The sequence below is a fragment of the Vigna radiata genome, chromosome 10 (assembly GCF_000741045.1).
Source record: "Vigna radiata var. radiata cultivar VC1973A chromosome 10, Vradiata_ver6, whole genome shotgun sequence".
Classification (NCBI taxonomy): Eukaryota; Viridiplantae; Streptophyta; class Magnoliopsida; order Fabales; family Fabaceae; genus Vigna; species Vigna radiata.
Window position 1 is genome coordinate 10,954,792 of NC_028360.1, and position 6,834 is coordinate 10,961,625.

General features: G+C 37.5%; 1 long non-coding RNA gene across 1 annotated transcript; it reads left to right on the forward strand.

Annotated features, from left to right (window-relative positions):
• The first annotated feature begins 3,438 nt into the window (after positions 1-3,438).
• Positions 3,439-4,144, forward strand: LOC111242627. The gene is made up of 2 exons (XR_002669928.1): positions 3,439-3,836; positions 4,039-4,144. It is a non-coding gene; the product is annotated as an uncharacterized LOC111242627 (long non-coding RNA).
• The last annotated feature ends 2,690 nt before the right edge of the window (positions 4,145-6,834 follow it).

Below are 6,834 nucleotides of genomic sequence, written 5' to 3' on the forward strand. Positions count from 1 at the left end.
AAACCAGCAAAGAAAAGAGCCCACTCATTACCTCCTTGATGTAGATTCTCAGATGAACTTCCAACATCGACTACCCCCTTAAATACTCGTGCGGTCATCCACACATATAACGCCGGTAAACAACAAAGAATCTTCTTTCCCTTTCTTTCATGACAGAAACTCAAGGTTCCATAAACATCAGCAAGAATTGNCGTCACAGGATTCTCCGACCTTGTTTTTCTGGCCACAAAGACATCTATTGCAATATAATCCACAAAGTCTTCTATTTTAGGGAATAAAATAATGTCGTACATGGTGAGAGCTAACACATCCATAAAGGTCTCCCACTCCTCCTTATCAGCCAGATGCTGCAGATATTGTTCCAGATATCCTTGAGCCAAACCTCGCATTTGATGTCTTGTTATCAACCGGTTCTCCAATTCATTGGGTTGTAGCTTCATTATAGAAGCAAGGGTAGAAACAGAGGCATGATGCTCCAAGTGTTGATATGGCTTGGTACCCTCTAATGGCAAGCCCAGAATATGCTCAAATTCCTCTACAGTTGGCGCCAACTGGAAGTCCTGGAAGGTGAAACACCTCATTGGAGGATCATAATACTGAGCTAGAGCTGTAATAGCGGGCAACTGTACTTTCACCTCCATTAAACTCAACAAATTCCCATATTTCCTCTCGAAGGCTTCTCTCTGTATGGTCTTGAGTCGTCGGCCTAAATTTATCAACCCGGTCAAATTTCCAATATGTGTTCTTAGGCTAGACTTTTTTCTTAAAATGGCGGAGTTGGCATGCTATGTAGCATCAGATCTAGTGTCAACATCCATCTCGTGTGAAGTCAAATGTACACCTGTGATTTCCCCTAAAACCAACATGTTATTAAATGATGTATGAATATGATGCATGATAATTAAACAACACGATGAATCAAATGCATGCATGGCATGAAAAAAAAAAACAACATAATTTTTGAAAGAGAACGGACAGCGTGAGGATTACAGGAATACACGTTTCTCCCTTTGTGCCCTAATAAAGGTTCAATGGCTTGGATCCAAAGTCAAGTATATGCATTCTCACAAGGATGGTATCCTGAACCTAGAGGTCAATGGTCACTAGAGCTATGGCCCCCTTCATAGCACCTCCACAACAGTCGAGTAATCAACTAGATGAGGAGATACAAGTGAAGAGAACAAACTCTAGCTGGAGTTTTCACGATAGCCAGACAGGAAGTACATCCCAGAGTGACACCGCTACACAACTCCTCTAATTCTAAGTTACACTCGGACCCGAGTATAGGGCCCCACTCATGATATGCACAAAGTGTGTGTGTGTGTGTGTGTGTGTGTGAAGGGAGAATGCAATGCATACCCAAAACCCTCACCTGCAAAACAACCAGAAAACTTCCCAGGCAGATATAAGCATGTTATCTACCCTAGGGTTCAATATCCAAGAATTCACATGCAGTTATTCCAAATACCAAGCATATATAAAGAAAATGGGAAGGAAAACATAAAAGCAAAACCACATCAAATTCGCGCATCTAATTAAATGGCTTGACTCTCAGATGTCCCCAGTGGAGTCGCCATCTGTCGCAACCAAAAATCGCGACGAGACGACGACGATCCAAAAAAGAAAATAAATTTTGAAAAGAATTTGGAGTCGCCACCATAGTTTATTTTGGAAAACTACGGAAAAACCGTAAAATGATAAGGCAAGGTCTACAAAACCAAATTCTGGTTTCGGAAGTCGGTTACGTGTGGGGAAGTTGTTAGCACCCCCACAACGCCTGCCCTAAGGCAGTACCTTTAACTAAATGCGCGAATTTTATGTGGTTTGCAAAATGTTTAATTTCCCCTAAAAAATAAAACTCAAAGAAAACAAAATATATTTTTGTGTTTTTTGTGCCCGACAAGGATTGACCTTGCTCCTACGTATTCTTAGTTGGACTGAGAAATCAGGGTTACGTAGTTCTTTGCTGAAAAGTTGATTGTTTGTTTGAGAAAGGATGTTTTGGTATTTTTGTAATTTTTATGTAAGAAAAAGAAAGGGTTTTCTAGCACAAGGACGATGCGTGCGATCACACATGCGCTAGAATCCTTAAAATATATTTTTAATATTTTTATTTATAGAAAAGAAAGGGTTTTCTAGCACAAGGACGATGCGTGCGATCACACATGTGCTAGACCCCTTAAAATATATTTTAAATTTTTATTTATAGAAAAGAAAGGGTTTTCTAGCACAAGGACGATGCGTACGATCACACATGTGCCAGAACCTTTAAAAACATTTTTTGATTATTTTAAAAGGAGAAAAAGGTCTTAGCACGAGGACGATGCGTGCGATCACACACGTGCTTAAACCTTTTAAAACATTTTTTTTAATTTTAATAAAAGTATATTTAAAAAAGTAGATAAATATTTAAAATGGAAATAAAAGAGAACAAATAAATAAATAAATAAAAGATAGATAAATAAATAACAAAAATAAAATAAAAAGATAAAAGATAAAATAATAAAAAATAAAATAATAAGTAGATAAATAAAAAAAAAAGGGTGTGAAGGTGCTAAAATAAGAGAAGGAGATGTCTAAACCTAATTTATTTATAATGGCAGATTGGGCTTAAGCCCAAGTGCAAAAAAGGTGGTAAAAATGAAAAATAGGGGTGTACAAACCTAATTCATTTCTAAAGGCGAATTGGGTCTGAGCCCAATAGAAAAGGGTCCGGCTTAGGAGAAAACGGGGTGTGGAAAGGATTTTTATTTGATGATTTTTTTGTTGGGTTTGGTCAGACCTGGGCCCGATTTAGGGGTGTGTTGGTGGAAAATGGGGATGCGAAAGAAGGTGTGTTTTTTCGTTTTCTAATAATTTTCTTTTATTATTATTCGTTTTTTTTTTAAAAAAAAAAGAAATGGGTCTGGCCCAACAACACCAACCCTAGACTTTCTCTCAGGAGCTAGGGGTTCTATCTTCCCCATTCATTTCACATTCCCATTCCAAATCCTAGAGCTAGGGTTCTCTCGAGAGAAAGAGAACCATGGAGGTTTCATGTCTCCAACTCACTCGCTACCGTCAGCGGCTCCGACCACCACGAGGGGTTGTCGACGGCGACGCCAGCATCTTCGCCGGAAGAAGCACCGCCGGTTGCGCCAGACCGTCGTCTTGCCCCCTTCTTCTTCGCGCGAAAACGGCCCCCAGCCCAAGATCTCGCCGTTCTCGCCATCGCCGGCGAAATCCACGACCGTAAGCCGCGAGCCTAAGCCGCGCTGGTGACGTTGTCCGCTACCGAAGTCGTCGCCGGCTGTCGGGTTCTCTACGCCTCCTTTCTCCTTCGCGCGCGAACTCTTTCCTTCCTCCATAGAACAACGACGACTCGCACAGGGACACCACCAGCGCCACGAATCACAGCCAAAGTTGCCGCCGTTCGTCCAGTTNCCANTTCTAGGGCCATGAACAAAACCGACCACCGTTGTCTTCGTCGGAAAACGCTTACACGTCAGAGTCGCCGGCACCACCCTCATTCAAGAGTCTTTTTCCTCCGATGCCAAACATTTCCAGCAACATCATCGCCGGTGTCAAGGGCGAAAACACCTTTCCTTCTCTTTTTCTCATTTCCTTTTCAATATTGTTCATTTGAATGTTGTTCTGTTGATGGAAGTTTCTTCCATTGGGATATTTTGGGTTAAATCTGATGGGATTTTGTTTTACAGGTCATAGAGGACATTGAGCATGGAGTTCGAGATGTCAATCTAGAGGGAAGGCGCTGGGTGTAACGGCTGGGTGTAACGGTTGTTCAAAGGATAGAGCTTAGAATCTGGGTTTTGGTTTGTTCAATCTGCTTGATGGAGGTAGAAGATGGTGTAGCGTTTCCTATTCCGATATATGCTGATATGAAAAATTATTTATGTTTGTCTTTTATTTACATGCCTTTCTGGACATTTCTGGATATGAGCAAAGAGGGTATTNGGGTCTTGCTGTTGGGGATATATGCCTATGCCTATGTTTCAATGTATATGTTTCAATGTAGTTTATAAGTGATGAAATTTGCAGGCCTTGAAACAACCATATACAAGCAAACGAGCACAACCATATACATGTATTATTCATTCATATCTGATTCATTAAACAGATGCCTTCACATACGATCAAGTTCAGAGACTATGACTTACCTCCGCCGCTTTAAACGAACCAGTAAAAGTAAATGGCTTTCTTCTCCTTTGACCGTGAGGTCCGCTCCTCTTGTGCTCTCTGTACTGTTTTTCTTTTTTTTCTTCAATGTGTATATCCTTTGATCGTCTTTTCTCTCTTTTCGTTGTGATAGTGTGTCCTTGCTTCTTGGTCTCCTCCTCCTTGTATCCCCTCTATTGTACCATTTCATGCCGTTTCATAGGGTATCCTCTGTCGCAGGATTTTCTTTGTCTTTTTCTTGTTTCATGTTTCCACTTTTCAGTTGGTATATGGTTGTTTAAAATTCTTTCCATTTCAATGCATGACTGCTGCTACTGCCTAAGAATTTCCAGCAAGAAACAAATACCTTTTTTCACTCAGCTACCGTGGAAACACATTCTAAGCATTCACTGGATAGCACTGCATAGCCGAGCACTGCAACTGTTGCTTCAGGACTAGGAAACAGAGTTGACTCTCTCTTTTTTTATTATTATTTTTTTTTTATCTTTCCTTCTCTTTTTCTTTCTTTATATTTTGTAGAGTACAAATATTTATATATATTAGTAACCCGAAAAAAGAAAAAAAAGTAAAAATAAAAATAAAAATAAAAAGGAAATAACGTAAAACAAAATGGAATAAGAAAAATGAAACAAGACAAAAATAAAAATAAAAATAAAAATACAAAATAAGAAATAAGGTAGAATAAAATAAAACAAAATAAGAAAAATAAAATAAACTGAAAATAAATAAAATAAAACAGATTGAAATAGAATAAAATAAAGTAAAATAAAACAAAATGAGATAAAATAAAATGAAACTAAATAACGTAAAACAAAAATAAGAGAAAAAAAGTAAGGGAGAAAATAAATAAAAACAAAACAAGGTAAAAACAAAAGGATAAAAATAAATGAAAATAGGAAAAGAAAACAAAACAAAAATCATCATCATTTTTTTTAAAAAAAAAAATTATATAAAATTTATCTTTTCTCTTTTATTTTTATTTTATTAATTTTTCTTACTTCTAGATATTTTATTTAATTATCCGGACGAAATTGGGTATTGACAATAGTGTATTGTGTTATTGTTGTTGAAAATGATATGGCTTGATTTCTCACATCAAGAGGGGGGGTGAATTGGTGAAATGTAAAATCAGAGTCTTTTAAAAATCTTTATTCGTAAAAGGATGATCTTTCAAAAGTTTCTTGAATTGCAAGGAATAAGATTTTTAAATGCAACGGAATATATATAGTTGACTACGTGAAAAGTAAAGTCGACTTTGAAAGTAAAAGTGCCGGCTTGTAAGGTGAGGTCTGCACCCCACTTATATATTATAAATTGGTCTTATCTCTAGTCGATGTGGGACTTCCAACACACCCCCCTCACGCCGAGGTATATACATCTCGAGCGTGAGACTAGATATTAATGGGTGGTCTGATAACGGCTCAATAACGGGTGGAACAATATGCCCAACAAATATCGCTAGGATATACTCTAACCATAGCTCTGATACCATGTTAGAAGTGGGTTTTAGGCCTAACTCAACCCCACAAAACCGACTTGTAAGGTGAAGTCTGCACCCCACTTATATATTATAAATTGGCCTTATCTCTAGTCGATGTGGGACTTCCAACACTTCCAATACCTGGAAGCAAATGCACTATAATGATCAGGGTTTTTACAACAAGGTTTCTATAGTGACCTCCACTTCAAAATATAAAACACCTCTCTAACCCTCTAACCAAAATATAGGCATAGACACACAAAGAACAACAACAAGATATTCCCTCTCCTGCAATCTTTAATCACTTTGAACAATCCTTAAAGTCCACAATGCCACACGTTCTCTTCCTGTAGTCACAACAGGGCAGCCACAATCTTCAAAAAATTGAGAGAAAAGGTTGATCACGTATCAGACACCTCAATGTGCAGGTTGATCAATCAATCTATGCACACATAGAATCTAGTTCTTCAAGCAACCCTCAAAGAATGATCACCTCGGTCTTCTTGATGAATTCTTGGAGCTTTGGCACGTTCTACAAGAGATCATAAATCTGAAAAGAATCAATTAACTCGTTATAACAGTTCCTAAGTCGACTTAGCTACTAATACAGTTGATTATACTCAGACAGTTATAACAGTTAGCAGCAATCAGACCAACTTAATTGATTACGCATTTAATACAGTTGACTCATAATTAATGCTTGGTCAAAGATATAAAATATAGTCGTTATACATCACAAGCATTAACAGAATCTCAAAACATAACTAACTAAGCGAGTAACTTGCGCATACAGTGGACTTTGTAACACTTCAATGCAGTTTTGAAAAACTTTATTTCCAAAAATACTCACAGCACACTTTGAAAATATTTGTGCAAAGCCACGAGTTTTAATCGACTTGCTTCATAATGAAGTTGACTTAAAACTGTTGTTTTGTCAAACAATATAAGTTCAACTAAAGTGCATGTGGTTTCTCTTTTCTAAATCATATGTCATGCGTTCACATATAAGATCTCATGTAAAACATAGTGAATTTGCATGCTTTGACTAAAACAACACAAACATGTTCTCAAGTAATCATACACATGAAAGTAATGAACATGTAACACATATAACAATACATGTTGTTATTAATAATGTGTTGTTATCATAAAAAACCAGAAGCTCTGATATTGTAAGG